Genomic DNA, 18,710 nt, shown 5'->3' on the forward strand with positions numbered 1-18,710 from the left:
TAGGTGGTCAGGCCACCAAAGGCATTGGGGTGGGGGTAGAATCAGTTGTACTGTTACCATAAGCTAGAAATAAAGGATACAATCATCAAGGCTTCCAAAGGTCAAATTACTGTGGATATTAAAGTATATAATGCCCTATGCTTAATAGAAACAATAATCCTGTACTATGTTAGCTGAAAACTGCCCTTATTTATTGCTCACAGAAACCAGCCCAACTCAAACCACATCTAATGAATCACTGTCAACTATGAAAGTTTCAGTTAAGGATCCACAAATGCAGGCTGTGCCTGCTTCTTTTCTATATAATATCCTCTTTCACCTACCTATGGAGTATTTATACATGGATAAACTAAGAGTTTATGAGGCAGCTCCACTCTGATGCTGATGATACCCGCAGTCCATGCTGCGCACGGGAGTGTGCCCAGGACCTTAGTGTTTGCTTAGACACTAGCCTGTCCAGGGGCTGCATGTGAGAGTCTCCCCCTGACTTTGCTAGATATGCATGGACGGCAGGGAGCAGTGTTCTCTCTGGGATTTATCCTCAAGACCCTGAGAAGCTGGGCCCCAGGGGGGTGGTCAGAGAGTAAGGATGGGGGTAAGGACTAATACAACCTCACATGGGCAGAAAATGCTACTTAATTAAGTCATGGGATATCAGAGGAGAGAGTTGCAGATGGAGAGGAGTGGATGCAAAGAAAGAGAGAAGGCACAAGAAATGTAAGTTCCCAAATCATTCAGTGTCCATGCAGAGGAGAAATGTAAGATATGATTCCTCAGGTTTTTATAACCACACACCTGTAGTACTTCTCAAGTGAAAATAAAGGGATTTCCCAATAGAAAACGAGCCATTACTGAAGGCACCTTCGTATTTATCCTCCACCGAGGTGTACTTCCAGGGGAGGTATTTTCAAGGCACAAATAGGTTCTCATTCTATTTCTTCTCCTGGACTTTAATAACCATACATACTGATGACCTTGAAGAAGAATCTCTGTAGGATGGAATTTGTTTGACCAGAGGAGACAGATATAAATATCTAAGAAAAATGACCTTTTGTTCCCTTCAGACTGTTGTTCCAGTAAAAGGAATTATCTCAGACTTGTGTATTTTTCTTTTTAAATAGCCTTTCAAATATGTATCTGTATGTATGTATTTAAAAATTTTTAAGGAAAAAGACTATTTTCTAACCCAGAAGTAAAAATTACCCCAGGAGACAATAACGTGATTAAAAAAAAAGTCACAATCCGCGGTTTGCCTTCCAATTTCAGCCAATTCCCTCAGAGGACACAGAAAATGGACTAAACCAGCTGAGGGGTGAGTGGAGGCGGGGACCCACTGCCTGAGGTGTTTCATCATATGACGGCGGCCAGCACAGGAACAGAAACAGACTTTATTCCGACAATCTTAGGCAGCGTTGTTTCATGATCAGATGATAGGCCTTTCAAGTAGAATGTCTCTAAAAACTTCTTTATTCCTCATTGGGCTTTTTTTTTTTTAAGTCAAATATGCATACTCACAATTATATGTACAAATATCAAAGGGCCTTTGAAAGCATTTGCTTTAATATTAGGAATAAGCTCTTCCAGCCTCTGAAAACTGCTGCTGCCTTCTGATAGCTCCTACATAACAAGCCCAGAGGAAGGAGGCCTCTGCTCCAAGACCTAGGCAGGCAGGGCTGATGTAGACCCCAACAGGCGCAGAGCCAGACCACCCTCAGAATCCTCATGCCCGTGAGCTGCCTCCTGGCTGAGCAAAGAGAGGCCAACTCAGAGCTTTCCCCTCTAGAACCATCCCATACTATGAAATAACTGTCCAATTGCCTCCTTTTCCTTCACAAACTCTTACAGTTTTATTATTTAATCAGTTGTTCCTGATTAAATTCTCTCACACATGGGCACATGGGGGGTGGGGGAAGATAAAACAAACTCCGTGACCACTGTGGCTCCTATAGGACCTTCTCCCTTAAGGTGTAGGGTGACTCTGCCCCTGTCTACTCACCTCCCACTGTGGGGATCCCCCTGCTGTGGGACTGGGCACTGAGGTGCATGCCTGTTCTAAATGTAGGTTTTATTATTAATTGGGGGTGGCGGGGCCACCAGATCTGGAGATGATTCCCATTGAAAAGATAGCTGGTTACTCACAGGTCTGAGAAGAGGAGATATGCCACACAGCAGGGCCACATGGGGAAGTGCCAGGATGGACCAGGAAGCAGAGGGGGAGGGCCAATGCTGGCAAGAGCCTTTATGTGGTCTCTGCAGGAGGCAGGATGAGCAGGCTTAGGACTGTCTAGTTTAAATAATTCCAGTGAGCTCTGAGTCCCACAGAGGAAGGGTTGGGGTATGGGCTCCTGACTGGTTAGTCTGCATATGTAAGGTGTTCCCTTAAAGGGGAACTTTTTGCCACCTTTAAGAATTTGCCAACCCCAGAGGAATGATCTCTCCCAAGTCAACAAGGACCCCAGATATCAAAGCACCAGAAAATAAAAACGTGATTAATACCAGGTTTGTGCACCTTTGAGAAGCCCACCTCACCCAACCATGGTCATGGTCAAGGACAGTCACTCTGCTCAGCAACAGGAATTCAGAGAGAAATAACAATTCCTTAATACCATGAAGCTTTAGGACCTCCACTTTTATTGACCATACTAGAGGCCCAGTACACAAAATTCAAGGATGGGAGCATGGTCCCTCAGCCTGGCATGCACCCTCTCCAATCCGGGACCCATCGGGAGATGTCCAAATGCTGGTTTAGGCCCAATCCCACAGTCATCTCTCTCGCAATCTGGGACTGCTGGCTCCTTACTATTCATCTGCCTGCCTGCCTGATTGCACCTAACCACTCTCCTGTGCCTGCCTGATCGCCCCTAACCGCTCTCCCCTGCCAGCCTGATTGCCCCTAACTGCTCTCCCCTACCAGCCTGATCTCCCCTAATCTCTCTCCCTGCTGGCCCCTAACCACTCACCCCTAACCACCTCTGCCTTGGCCTCTGCCACCGTGGCTTTGTCCAGAAGACATCTGGTCTATCTGGTCTAATTAGCATATTACCTTTTATTAGTATAGATAAATCACTAGGAAATCTTGTTCAAATGGTTCTGAGTTAGCAGGAGGGGTGGGGCCTGAGAGCCTGCATTTCTAATAATTCAGGTAATGCCAGGGCAGCTGGTCCAGAGACCATACATTGGGAGTACATTCAACAGTAATTCTGGGTCCCAATTTTACAGGCATGTTCACTCATTAAGAAAAATGAGCCTTAGCCTAAGACTTGCTTGAACTAAGGCAGTTACAAGAAGGCTCTTTTCTATACAAGCCAATTTCCATCTTTGAATAAGATGTGATCTCACCATAAGGCTCCTCCAATGAGAACTATCCCAGGGACATTATTAAGTCTCAAGTGGAAAGTGAGCCAGAGCCCCACTTGATACTCTCAGGGTCCTAGGCCCTGGGACAGGAAAGAAGCAGTTTTGCAAGGTACACAGATCTGAAGGAAATTTACCGACAGTGCTTGTCCTGGCATAAAACTGGGACTCTAAATCTACCCTGGGAACAATCTAGCAAAAGTAGAAACCAAAATCATTCCTACTCATCACTCAAGACTCAGCTTAAACATCAGTTCCTTCATAAGTATACTCAGAACACTCAAATCAAAGGTGGACTTTTTGGTAAATGATCTCATTGTGCCCATCCTTTCCCTTCAAACTTTAACACACTTTACAATCATATATCCATTTGGTATGTTCCCTGTTTAATGCCTGTCCTCCACTCATCTGTAAACTCCCTGAGGACAGAATGTACCTGTTTTTCATTGTCATATACCCAACAGATGCCACAGTGCTTCAAACCCAGAAGCCAGCTAACAAATGTGGATGAATACATGAGTGGGAGGAAAGATGGTTCCAGTAGCCTAGCAATACTGTTATGATCATCACCATCATTACTTCTGTTATCACTATTCTAATTGTGGGTTGTGTATTATTAATAAACTAGAGGCCCGGTGCATGAAATTCGTGCACTCATGGGTGGGGGGTTCCCCAGCCTGGCCTGTGCCCTCTCACAGTGCGGGAGCCCCACAATTGATTGCCCCAAAGAGGTAGACTGAAGTCGGGGGTCCCGCCTCCACACCACATGGAGGCGTGGAAGCCCCCAGGCTTCACCATGCGGAGCCGTGGGACCCGCCTCTGTGCTGTGCACACAGCGTCAAGCTCCCGCCCACCCTTGCGTGCACCCAGCCCCGCCCACCCGTGTGCACCCACTGCTCACGCAGCTTCCTGGTGATCACTTGTTGTGGTGTGAGGGTGTCACAGCGTGAGGGCGTGATGACCATATAGGCTTTTATTAATAGGATTATAAGTGATATTCTTTAAGTTGAACATCAAACAAGCAGCACCATTTCCTTCATATTAGTAACATTTCTAAACTGAAGGGATAATTTCTAGCTTGTCCAAGGCATTTTTCTAGATATATGCAGAAACAGTTTGTATTTGTTACATTTTAGCTCAGAATATTTTCAATCTTTAGTCAGTTTGGTTCTCTCAGCTACAATGGATGCAAAGAACCATGTTTAACATTAGGCTCAGCGTAAATTATAAATATGTATTAGCATTCAACTTTGTGCCTGGGCAGCATGAGTGTTTTGTGCTGCCCTTCCCAAACCCCTCCTGCTCACCACCACCAGTGCTCCTTACCCCTCCCAACCTTTCACTCCTCACACCACACACACACACACACACACACACACACACACACACACACACACACACACACACAGGAGTCTATCCCTTCTGCTGCTCAGCCTTACCTAACACATGCAATGCAAAACTGTGGAGGCCAGAAGGAAGGTGCAATGGACGCCCAGGAGAAAACAAACAGATAGACAGTACAAGACAATATGAGCTAAGTAAACCTTACTGACCACCATCTGGAGATTAACACAAAATCTTAAGGGTATGTCTGCATTTAAGATAGGGAGGAAGTAAAAAACTAAAAATGTTCCTTTCTCTTATCCTTCTCACATCACTCCCAAACGACTTCAGGTGAACTTGGAGTTGGTTAGAAGGAGTGCAGAACCTGGGCCAGGTGGTCAGTGGTTAAAGGTAGAGCAAAGCAATTAATGCCGGGCATTGTCTACCAGTATGATGGATGAGGCACCCCACTTCCTGACTTGGTGATCTTATACCTCCCCTTCTCATCCAAGTGGACTCATCAAGGTTGGTCTTGCTCTAAAACTTCACTTCTCAATCATGGCTTCCTGTCAGAATCACCTGTGAGCTTTGAAAACTCTCAGAAGAAAAAGCCAGGAGGCACTCCACACCAAATAAATCCAAGCCCCAGGGCAGCCAGGATGAGATGTTAAAGCTTTGCAGATTCCACTGTGCAATCGTGGCTGAGGTCCACGGAAAAGGGTCAGATCTGATGCAGGTGGAGGAGGCAATGTTCTGTTTAAAATTAGTATCACCCATAATGCTATTTAAAAAAAGGTTTTACCTAGGGAAAATGAAGCATAAATTCAATTCCAGTCTTTTTCTCTTTGAATAAATTTTGCTTGATTAGAATGAGCATAATGTCAACTGACTCTACACAGAAATCGTCTGTTTTCCTACTCAATTTTTCAACACCTCTGTCCCACAACTATAATTTTACATAATGCTTTGCTGGCATTTGCAGAGAAAAAACATTATATGTAATTTCTGGTGCCAAAAAGTATAGGAAGTTTTGTAAAACTATGGTAGGGGAGAGAGCAATAGCTTTATTTTAAGATCATAACATTTTTTTTTCCGGCTTTACACTGGTTGCTGTTACTTTAAATGTCTCTGGCATTTAAGTGGCAATAAACAGGGCGAAACAAACTGTTCCTTCCTTTAGATTGTGCAATTTTTATTGCTCTGTTTTAGAGCAACCAAATATGCCTTTCAGAAAAATTCCTGTTTATTGCCTTCTGTCTGTAAAGCAGTGATGCTATTAGCCAACAAAACTCAAGGGTGAAGTGGTGGTTTTCTGTGTGCCTCAAAGACATTAGAAAGCATCTGAAGTTAAGTGACTTGTATGACATTAGTTCCTAAGCATGTAACTGAGTCAAAGGCTGAGCACATTTTGACCCCAGTCCTCACATAGATAGACATCTCAAGCAAATGCAAAAGTCAGCAAGACCACAGTGACTGTGCTAGGGGTACAACCAGAGGGATCAGTGTAAAATTAACTGTTTGTACAATTATTTGGAGGCCAGTGACCAGAGCAAACATTTGCGCGCTAGCTCAGGGAACACATTTTTTATCCCATAGGCAAAGCTGTCTAATGGAACAGTGAGTTATATTTTTGCTGACTTGATTCTGTGCTTCCAGTTTTCACATCTTTTCTATACATCATCACACAGATCTAAAAACCGCCGGGGTAAGGCGACAGTACCAAGGATGAGTAGCATTCAATGTATTACTCATATTACTCAGGCAGGAAAGCTTTTTTTGGGGGGATTTCATAGCAGTACATATTTAAAAGTTTAAAGACAAAAGTTGAAGAATTTGGAGGATTCCGACTCTTCTCAGGATATAATGTATTTTTTTTGCAATAAAATCCACCGTCAATTTTTTTTTCACATTTCTTCACTGCCTTCTTTATTGTTTTGCGGTCATAGCAGCAACCTGAAATGAAGAGGTTATTATTTCCTATTTGGGATGACTCAAAATAGCTTCCAGATCCCCCCGCCCCAGTCTCCCTTCCTCCAGAGTTTCCTATCTCCTGCCTTGTATTACACAATGCAATTAGAGTTGTTTTTCTCTAATGTTACTCTATCATGTTGCCACCTTTGTCAAGAACATAATAATAATGATAATAGTAATAGTAATAATAACATTTAATTTTATGGCATTTTTTTCTGCACACTACATACTTTGTTAAGTCCATTATCCATACTGTTTATTTAATACATTAGGCAGCATTTACTATTTTATCATACCATTTAAAATCAGACAGTTTAAGTAACAGCCAAATATCACATAGCTAAAAAGTAGAGCCCATCCCATTCTATTTAAAAAATCTAATATAATGTTGAAATTGGTCCATTTCTTTCTGAAACTTTGACAATGTCTGCTTTCTATATTTTACTATTAAGTGCACCTAAGCTTAGTTAAATCTTTCATGGAAAATTAAAACATTTCTGTTATATAATGACCCTCTTTACTCTTAATAATGATTTCTGCCTTTAAGTCTCTTGCCTGATAAAATCGTATTACACCAGCTTTCTTTTACTAAGTGTTTGTCGTGTGTGTGTGTGTGTGTGTGTGTGTGTGTGTGTGTGTAGATTTAAAGTACAGTTGACCCTTGAACAACATGGGTTTGAACTGTGTGGGTCCACTTATATACAAATTTTTTCAATAAATACATTGGAAAAATAATTTTGAAGATCTGCAACAATTTGAAAAAACTCTCAGACAAACCTTATCATTTTCTTAATAGCATTTTCTTTTCTCTAGCTTACTGTATTGTAAGAATACAATATATAAGACATATAAGATGCAAAATATGTGTTAAGCATTTATGTTATTGGTAAGGCTTCCAGTCAACAGTAGGCTAGTACAGTGGTCGGCAAACTCATTAGTCAACAGAGTGGCAAACCGCGGCTCATGAGCCGCATGTGGCTCGCAAGCCACAGTTTGCCGACCACTGGGCTATTAGATGTTTTCGGAGAGTCAAAGTTTATACAGATTTACAATTGCACAGGGACCAGCACCCCTAACCCTGCATTGTTCAGTGGTCAACTATAAATGCAAAAAAAGTGCACACACATATATATGCATAGATATAATAATAAATTCATATATATATACACACACACTGTATATATATGTATATGTGTGTGTGTGTGTGTGTGTGTGTGTATACTGTATATATACAGTATATTTCAGTTTGAAAGAAGAATGATTTTCGGTGCCCAAATTTTATAAATTCTCATACTGTGGCTATGTCTCTTACAAAAAGCAATTAGCTAGATGTTTTTAAATCAGTTTTGAGCTAGAAGATTGTTCAGGATTTCTAGTCTACTTCCAGATAACGAAGTCAAAGCTCATATTTTCACTGCTCTGTGCCTCTGGCTTTTGGTTCTATCTGTAGGAAACTCGAATCTTGCAATTTAGTGTGAAGCAAGTATAAACATGGGGCTCTTTCCCACATACCACACTGAACAGTTCAAATGACCATTCTCTGGGCAAGTGTCACACAGGCTTTGTTGGGTCCCAGGAACTTCAGGACCCACCTGAGGATGAAGAAGGGGCATCTGGTGGGATCTGCCAGGTGACTCTTCCCTCAGGTGGCCTTTCAATCTTTTCCTATTGCCCTGCAGGGACATGATCATATGTGTGGGCCCCTCCAGCTTCTAGACAAATCACATTTCACTTCTCTGAGCTCATCCACTTCAGAGTTAATGTCCACATATTAACTCTGTCTCTTTGGGTCTTCTTGTCCTTTTTACATGACAGGTGTACCCTGGTGAGTTGTAGGAGGCAGGCCTCACTCTAAGTCCAGCTTCATCATCTACTAACAATGTGAGCTGGAACAAGTCATCTGCACTTCCAGTCTGACTGTAAGTGGGGATGGTGCTATGAACCTTCTGATTCCTGGGGCAAGGGTGAGATGATATTTTGTGTGAATGTGTTGTGTGTAATATTTCTTTCAGAAGTGATGAATAGCTCACAAATGGCAGGAAACTTATTTGTTTCCTGCCCCTGCCAATGTTTCCTGTATCCTTGGAAATGTGGTAAATATCTGGTTCTCATAGTAAAAGTTCTAACATAGAGATGCCATATAGCTAATCCACACTATCCATCTATGCATGGGCTATGTGATCCGGGAACCAATGAGCCTTCACCATAGCCAAGGCACACACACACACCTGGTGAACTCTGCCTCACGCCTATTCCGTGCATCTTATCATAAGGGTGGCAGGCCTTACTTTTAATATGTTCACAGGTAGATTTGGAAAGGACAGTTTCTGTGAGCATGTTTCCAACAGAGCAGGAAAACATAGAAATGAGCAGATCATTCCTTGTAGGGGAAAGTTGTTCCATTTGTATTTGAAGCCATTTTTAATAACCAGAAAATTAACTATGAAATTTATTTGACTGTGAATAGGAGGGGAAACCTAAAGCAAAAAAACACAGCAATCCCTTTCATTTTGTATTCTTTGGTTTTCAACCTTTTATGAATAATGAGGTTGAGTACTGTCCAATAATCATGAAGATTTGAGAATAAAATTTTGTTCTTTTAAAATACTTATATGTTTACACAGTTAGACACACATATTGTTAACACTCATTATTTAATTATGAAGAAAATTTAGGCTAGGTAAGATGGCCATATCCAATCCTGGCTGCACCAGTCACTAGTTTTATGAATCTGGAAAATCACTCCAATTTGTCTGCCTTCATTTATACACTGGGGGCCAGAACAGTACCAACCTCAGGAGGTTTTGTGAGAAGTCATTGAAAATGTGAGTAAAACTTTCCATGCAGCTTGGCAACCACAAGCACACAAATGGTAATTAAAAAAAAAGTATTTTTTTGGTAAAAGTATTAAATTTATAGAGAAAAAGATGAACAAGTGAAACCACCCATAATTTTACAATTGGAAATAGTTTCTCTCTAACTGCACTGCTGGTTTCTCACCTTCCCTGTACACATTTCTTTCTCTGTCATTTGAGTTTGTATGTGTAGTTTTGCCTGTAGAAATGGGATATACCACATAAGATTTATTACCTCCTTTCATTAAGCTACACTGTGCTAGTGTTATTATATATAGGTCAATAAATACGTATCTAGACTAGCCTATTGTTTTTATCAGTGCAGAATAGCGTACACCTATAACAGGATTTATCTGACAAATCTCCTACTGATAGGCCTTAATGGCTTTCATTTTCCTTTTTGCCTTTTCTGTAATGACCATCCTTGCTTTTCAATTTTTGTAGACTTAACCTGTTATTTCTGTAGAATGAATTCCAAGAATTGAACAATCAAATGGTCCAGCTTGCTAAGATTTTATATCTGTGCTGCCAAAAGTATTGTGACAATTGGCACTCCCAGCAGCAGGGCCCAGGCACATCTACTTCCCCATAGTTTTTCAATCCTTGCCAATTTGATGGCAAAGAATAATGCCTTAGCTGTGATAATTGATGCCAGTAACAGAGGGCTCCATGAGACAACATCCATAGAAGTATGCCAGTGAGTTCTGTGTAGTGTGGGAGGCAACAGGCCACTGTGCAGATGTTGAGTGGGGCTTGTGCTCCCTGGCCAGGGATTTCTCTCCCTAAACACACTGGGAGAGCAGCTTATATGAGGAAGGCAAGCCCTTCTGAAAGAGAAAGTACTAAGAACACGCCTCCAACCCTGTAGTCAAAGAGAAAATCTACTTGAGGTGGAATGGGCCATGGGAGGTGAATAGATTATGACAAGGGTTTGCTGACAGGAAAGAATACCAAAGTGTCAATGAGAAAGTCGCCAGCTGAACAGATAGTCTGAACAAAACTCAACACAGAACCAGGTGCATGGGGAAGGCTGGTGCCAGCAGAGCAGCCACCAGAGGGTCCCCCTTTAGGCAGCAGTGTCTGAACATGACTGTGAACTAGAAGGGCTACAGACCCAAGGATCCCGATGGGAAAGGACCCTGACACCATGAATACATCAGTCAACAGAGTGCTGAGGTGATTACAACAGTGTGACAGTGACTCATTGTTACTCACTGTTCTTCCTCCCTTGGCCTGAATTTGGAAGCAGAACTGATGCTTTGGACCATGGGAGCCCCGGGATCTCTGGATCATTAGGAGAAGGTTCCAGGAGGATGGAGATGCTGTACCATAGTTTCTGTGCATGAGGGCATGTTGACGTTAAGCAAGCTGCTGGGAAATAAAAAACAAATTGATGAAACATAACAGTTACACTAGTGTTGTTGAAAGAAAGCTTCACATGTTTTCTGGCACTTTGGAAATCTTACTTTAAGAATATCCTATTTACATCCTCTCACCATTTTTTCTTGGGGCATTCCTGTGTTTCTCAGTGACAGGAAGCTATTCATGCATGAGTGATGTTGACTGATGTCATGCGTGCTGTAAATATTAATGAAGAAAAGGAGAGAACTGAACTGCAAAGGGGAGCAACTTCTGGTTTTTACATTTTTTTATTTACTTCCATTCTTACTGTAATAGGAACAATAGGCCAGTTGTAGAGCATTACCAGGGTGCAGAGCCCCGGGTGCCTAGCAATGGGCAAAACTATAAGCCTTGCACAACCAACCCTGGAAGATGACATCTAGGCATCAGCTGTGTTTCAGCTCCAGGCCTAGAGAAGCAGGGAAATTAGATGGAGTGATGCCATGGCTGACATCAGGACCAGCTGCATTGACTAATGACCCCCTGGAACTGGCCAATCAGTGGATACCACGAGGGGGCACCCTGGAAAACTGATGAATGTTCTATTGGGATTCTCCTCTAAGTCCTCCAGATAAAAGCCCTTGGTACAGGAAACCCTCTCACAAGAAAGAAGAGAGATGCTTGTGCCTCTCCTTCCTGTTGCATCTCTCAAGGCAGATATCTCTCTTCCTCTTTCTCCTAAGCTCCAAGGGTCCTTCTACTACCTCTGTAACTTTTCTTTATAATTTGAGTTTCTTGGCTCTAAATTTTTTCAAGTCAAACTCAAGTATCAAGGTTGCTAAACCAAGGTCCATCCTAACTCATTGCTAACCCCTGGTGCAATTTTTCCACCACTAACATTACCAATAAATGTTTAAACTGATAAAGCAATAAAAACATTATAAAATTTTTAGGAACCTTTTAGAACATCAATATATCTTTAAAAGGGCTTAGTAACTCCAAAGTTCTTTTGGGCTTAGAAGCTTCAGAGCATGAGCTGGACTACAAATAAAAAAGAAGGGGTTATCAACAGGGCCTGTGCAACACAGCAAACAGAAGGTTGTGGAGCAAATAGAGTGTATGATCAATTATTCTTGAGCATTCTAAAAGCAATCTGATCCATACTTACAGTTGAAATGTAAATAACAAGAAACAAGTTGGCCCTGACCGGTTTGGCTCAGTGGATAAAGCGTCGGCCTATGGACTGAAGAGTCCCAGGTTTGATTCCAGTCATAGGGCATGTACCTTGGTTGCGGGCACATCCCCAGTAGGAGGTGTGCAGGAGGCAGCTGATCGACGCTTCTCTCTCATCGATGTTTCTAACTCTCTATCCTTCTCCCTTCCTCTCTGTAAAAATCAATAAAATATATTAAAAAAAAAGAAACAAGTTGACCTATTTTAGATAAAAAGTAAACTTGAAATCACTATTTCAAAAGAAGTAAAAGTCAAAAGGATGATTTCAAATTGTAGCATGAGTACCTTCTAGTCAAGAAACCATGAGCCACCTTGATATCCTTGCATAGTTCAGTAAACACGTGTTGATTACCAGCTTTGGACCAGGATGTTGAGTGGACACCAGAGTTTTTAAAAAAATGAATGAAAAAGAGAATGATCTCCCTCAGGAAGCTCTAAGTCTGTAATAAGAGAATAGATGTGTGAAGAGACAAGTGTAATTCCATTAGGTATAGAACTCTGATGGCAAAGTTCAGCAGAGCAGATAAGATCAGAGGCTCTGAAGAATAACTGGATTCCAGTTATTAGCAGTGTGGCCTGGAGCAAGTTGCTTAAATTCTCTGTGCTTCACCTTCTCATCTATGAATGGAGACCATCATGGAAACTGCCTCACACTGGTCTAATCTGAGGATACAAACTAATTTATATATATGAGTCAGCAGAATGGAGCCTGACACATAGTAACTGTGAGCTATCGTTGTATTCATAACAGCTCCAATCTCAGTGTCCTCATCTGTAACAGGGAGATGCCTCAAAGGATGAGCATGATGCTTAAGTGGGAACACAAGAGTGCACCACCATGAAGTCTGTTCGGTGGCAAACTGATACTTTAATAATAAAGTTCCCCACAGAGTGTCTTCCCCCAGAAAAATGATGTGTGAGTTTTCATATTACACAGCAAGTGCCAGTTCCCTTAACTATGACAATGACTCACATTGTACCTTTACAAATATTCATTGTGATGAAGCCAAAATTGCTATTTGTAATCCAACTCACACATGACTCCAAATGAAACCCTTTCAACTTTCCAAAGTTGAAACACCCCTAGGAATACATGTGCCTCTGCTAGGTGGCCAGATGAACCACACACACCCAGCATACAAGGATTAGGACCATAATAATGGATTTCCCATTACCAATTCAGGGCAAACAGAAAGTGCTTCACCCAAACCCAGGATTAGTATGAATGGGGCAGTGGAGCTAAATCTGCTGACCCTCAGCCACTGTGTTCATCATTGTGCTCTAGTCATTAGCCAGCTCAGCTGATTCTGAGCATAGAAGTCTGAACTAGTGAATGAAATCTAACCAAACTGACAAATGACCTGCTAAGGAGACTTGATCAAATTAAAGGACGTGGACCATCCTTCCTCATTCCCAGACTTCCTCTTCCAGGCTTCTCTCTCATCTTTTCTACCTGGAACCACCCAGGAAAGCCCACTCAGCATACACATATAAAAAGTTTTCAAGCTTGAATGCATGGAAGATTCCTGTCTGAAGCTATGCTCATGTTTTTTATTGAAACTTTATAAAACAGTAGATCATAGATGAAGGCATAATGAACATACAGTTCTTCCCCAGCCCCTCAAAGACTCCTGAACAGAACACAGCTCCTGCCCTGTGCAAACAGGACTTCAAATAATTGTACTCTGTTAATACTACTTTAAACATTACTCATCACTAGAAAATAAAATAAGACTATGTATTTGAACAGAGTCAATGTCATCCTTCTAATATTTAGGTTCTGGCATGTAAAAATAAGAGAAGAACATTTTCCCTCTTGGCTATGAATGACAAATCAGGGGCTGTCCTTATGACTTACTGACAGCTATTAATAGATAATAGAGAGGATGAAATTGCCCTCTGCCTAACTGGTAGCTCATCTCTATCCCCAAATCCATTCTATTATGATATAATGTTTTATTATTTACATATCAACAAAAATCCTAAACAAGGATATAAAATTGATGTGGTCTTATTTTCCATTTTTTCTGAGGGCCTGTCATTTGAATTTGGAATGTTTCAAGTACTGAGAATTAGACAAAGATTAAGTATAATTTCTAATTGTCAAACCAAATGCTTAAGGAAAACCGCTTCTTTTGGGGGGAGGAGGGATTCAATTTGGTTGTTTTTCCATTTATATTACCATTGAAATAGGGCTATAGGATCAACATTTGTGGAACCCATTAGAGAAGGGGAAATGATCTATGGCTGGTTCTAGGATTAAGAACTCGAGGATAATTTCTGAGAGCTGGTGTGATGAGGGAGAGCTGGTTGGGTAGGTGCTTATGCCGACTAGACCCTCCTGGATGAGAGGAGAGGATAGAAACACACTGCCAATTCAGTCTGCCTGTGCCACCTTCATGCGATCCTAGGCATGAGGAGGTCTCCTGACCTAGACAGGGTGCTTATTCTCTAGGGCACCAGGGTCAATCCTGGGAGGATACCAATTAGAGGTGGTATTTGGAGCACTGTGATGCATGGAGTTATTGAACATGTTTAAGAAAGCCCATGAAAGTAAATATTAAGGACAATTAATCTGGCTGTTGTGCACAGAATGGGAAATAGGGGTTAACCAGTTCATCTGGGAGGCTGCTACAATGATTTTGGGGTGATGGTTGCAAACTCTTCTAAAAAGACACACCTAGAAAAAAAATGAGGGAAAATAACAGGACATAGTGGTCTGCGTAATGGTAAGATATATATATATATATATATATTTCTGCTTGAAATATGTGGTTTGCAATGATTTCCATAGAATCAACAAATTGCCTTGTTAGAATCAGCTGAGGCCTCTGCACTTAAAGAGGAAAGAAAGCATAGGCTATGGAGGAGGCTGCCCACATACTTCCTCGAGGAATGACCCAGTTCCTGTAAGGATGCCGCATCACCCATCTACCTACCATTTGATTTTAAATAAAACACTCTTGCATATTATTGTAAACGAGCTTAAACAAAACCACAAACACTTCACAACTAAGTAACTTCACAACTTTGTCTACACCCAATGCCAGAATGACTGAACCCATGCAGAGCACTGGCCTCTTCATGTTGCCCTTCAACCACCTTCATTCACAGATCCTGCTTTGTGCCAGCCCATCTTTCATGGGTTGACCAGTCTATACATTCAAGGAGCACAGAATCCACACTCTCCCTTTATAGATACACATATTTAAAGGTTTCCTCTTAGTCATCTCCCAGCTATTAAAAACAAGTCCTTTTTTTTTTTTTTTTTTTTACTATTTTTGACATTACAGGATAGTAAGTATTTATCATAACTTTGTTCACTCATAAATCTAAAACATCATTCTAATGAAAATAATAATAAGTCAATTTTTTGTTTATGGTTGGATGCCTTTTAGGTCTGGCACAGTTTGGGGCTTTATCATGTATTCATCTGGCTGAGCCCATTCTTAGGATCCAAACTAATGTAGAGTTTCCAGAAATGCTGCGCCTGCTACTGCTTCCAATCAATGGCTGAATCCTGGACCATGACGGTAACTCTCATAACTCAAACGCTAGAACACTGTTTTAGGGCCTTGTGAGGAATGGAGTGATGATTACTAGAGTACCTGACACGGAATATAAATTACCCATAGCTACATCTCACTTAATTAAAACGGAGAAATTAAAATGGAGGTAGAGATGGGGGTGCAGAAAAAGGAAAGCAGTCTCACTTGTAATTCTGGTTTTCTGGCCATTCTCATTTTGTAAATTAAAATTATGGAGACTTCTAATCTGACAGCTCTCCCTATAAATCCTCAATGTGGCAAATGCCTACATAAGCCTTTGCCGGAACAAGTCCAGATACTAAAGTGAGACTACATACCAACTGATCTCTTAGAAAACAGAAAAGTAAGGAACACTCCAAAATGTATGATAAAATCTGCAGAAACGATGTTTATATTGACCATTCATCTTCTTTTGAGCCACTTTATTTGGATATTATAGAATGACCCATTAAACAGAAAGACTTCCATATCAGTGAAAGAAATGGTCCTTTTCTAAGTCGAAATGTCTATAAATTACTTTGAAAAATCTGATATGTGAGTTCAAGTTCAAATGAACTACTGCTTTTTAAAAGGTCATGCTTTCAAAAAACAAAGGCTATCTATCACGTGTAGAAAAATTATGTTATTTAGAATTTAGATTCCAATTCAAAATGTTAAACACCCTACAATGTTCTTCTGTGATTTTCCCAAGCTGACTGTGCATAGCCACCTGACACCCAAGCAGCATCAGACACTGGACCTGCTCACATCACAGTATTTCACCTGTGCCCCTGTCTAGTTTCTCTTCTCTGGGTACTGTCCTTCCCCCACTAATCCATGGTTACAGTTTCAGTAAGGGACAGCTCCTCTTGGCCTCCCCAAGCCTAGGTCTCCTTACTTCCAGCAGTAAGGGATGGAGGGCAGTGTAGCTTGAGTAGAAACCTCTGCTAAGGCAGGAGGAGGAAATCTAGAATTACAGAAGCAGGTTTCTCTATTTGTTCAGGGGGGTCTGGAGATTATTCCTGCACTTGGAGGTACCCCCTTCCTCACCCAATTAGAACAGATTCCAGCCTATGGTAAGTGAGTGGCCTTGCATTTCCATGGCTAGACCTGAAAACACAGTCTTATTATCTCATAACTACTATACCATGCACATAAAAACTACATGTCTATTTCAATCCTGCTAGGTAATAAATCGAAAGACGTACCTTTCAAAATGCTTCTTACTTGTTAGAACATCACATTTTGACATTTTTTATGCAAAAAAAAAAAAAAAAAAAAAACACAAAAAGAAGAAAGAAGTTTTAGATAAAATGTAAACTCAACTATCTGGTCTGATATTTAGAACATGCTATCATAGACAATCAGGTCCGAAAACTGGGTTTGGACAAGCTCAGAAGTATTGCAATATGTGCAGTCTTATCAGTGCCAGGATCTCTTCTCTGGCTTGTATGTCCCAATATCTGCTCTGCTTAGCTTACCCAAATAATTTGGAAGGGTGAAAGAAGATAAGAATGTGTTTCATCTACTTGAGTAGATTTTTTTCCTTTCAAAATACAAAATTAAGGTCAAGTCATTAGGTTTTGTATTATTATTTTAAAAGAAACTTTATATCATTGATTAAGTTAAAAGCATTTAAAATTTGAGGATCTCAACTTCTGGAAGAAAGGAGGCTGGTGGAACAATATTGTCCGTATCTCCAAGTTGAAAAACAAAAGGGACATAAATATTTCATCCAAAGTGACATGAGTTCCAGCTCACTTGGGGGTGTAATGTTTTCCCATAACTTCTTCAGATTTTTGAACCCCTTCACAAGTGAAGAATATTGTCTGCAGCATTCCTGTTCTCCTCTAATCCACTTTGGATGTGTATTAATGTACTTATTAAAATTTTACACCCTGTTAGAGTAGTATAAGGCCCAGGTCTTTTTCAAAGAACCCTGGTTTAAGGGCTTATAGTCCCTGGTGTTATGAACTGAATCCAAATGTTTAAGTCATACCTCAATACCTGAGAATGTGACTATATTTGGAAATAGGGTCTTTAAAGATGTAATTAAGCTTGAGTGAGGTCATTGAGTTGGCCCTAATCCAATCTAACTATTGTGCTTATAAAGAAGAGGAGATTAGGATACAGACATTCAAGAGGAAGAATGCTTTGTAAGCATGAAGACGGCCATCTACATGCCAAGGAGAGAGGGCTCAGGAGAAACCAACTACAGCTTGATTTTGAATTTCCAGCCTCTAGAACTGTGGGATAATAAATGTCCGTTGTTTAAGGCACCCAGTCTATGGTGTTTGTACAGCCACCCGAGCTGAATAACATTCCTTGTGTGTATGTGTGCCCACCCAGATCTCATTTATCCTGTCAACATAAGGTTTTCATTATCACAGTTTTGACAAGTGGCAGGTAGTGTGACATAAATCTGGCAGAAGTAAGACATTCTAACTTGCCGAGTCACTGAAGTTCAACTTTCTCCACTTTCTGGCTAGAATGTGCAGGGGCCAGAGAGGCCCTGAGATACAAGCAAACAGAGGAAGCTGAGTGGGAGGCAGGGAAGAAGAGAATCAGCAAACCCTTCCTACACAAGCACACATCCTGCCTTGGGGAGAGATGGTTTCTCGAAGCCCAGTGACTGATTGGAAATACTGCAATGTGAGAATGTTAGGATCAAACTGATGGATCAGAATTCAGGACTGAAAGGAAAGACTGAACTTGATTTATAAAATAACATAGAAACTTCTGGGGAGGCAAAAACCTTGGGAACTGATATGCTAGTTGTTATCCTTATAAATAGAAATTAACTGTCATATCCAACAATGGGATGGGTTTCACGTCTGAAATCAAATATGTCCTTTTTACAATCAGTCTTCCATAGTGACACTCAAAAGTTAAAAGCTTAGTTTTTGTCTTATTTCCCCTGTTCATCTGAACAATTGGTTGCTTTTTCTTTTGTGTTTGCTAAACTTTCTATATTTCCTTATTTTCTTTAAGACCAAAGGCTCAACAGTTTTAAATTAAGATGGGAAAAACACATCTTGTTTATGGTAAAAAAAAATAATAATAATAATTCCAGATATTTCTCAATCACTGACAAACTCTCAAGCAG

Source organism: Plecotus auritus, assembly GCF_963455305.1.
Source record: "Plecotus auritus genome assembly, chromosome: 1".
Classification (NCBI taxonomy): domain Eukaryota; kingdom Metazoa; phylum Chordata; class Mammalia; order Chiroptera; family Vespertilionidae; genus Plecotus; species Plecotus auritus.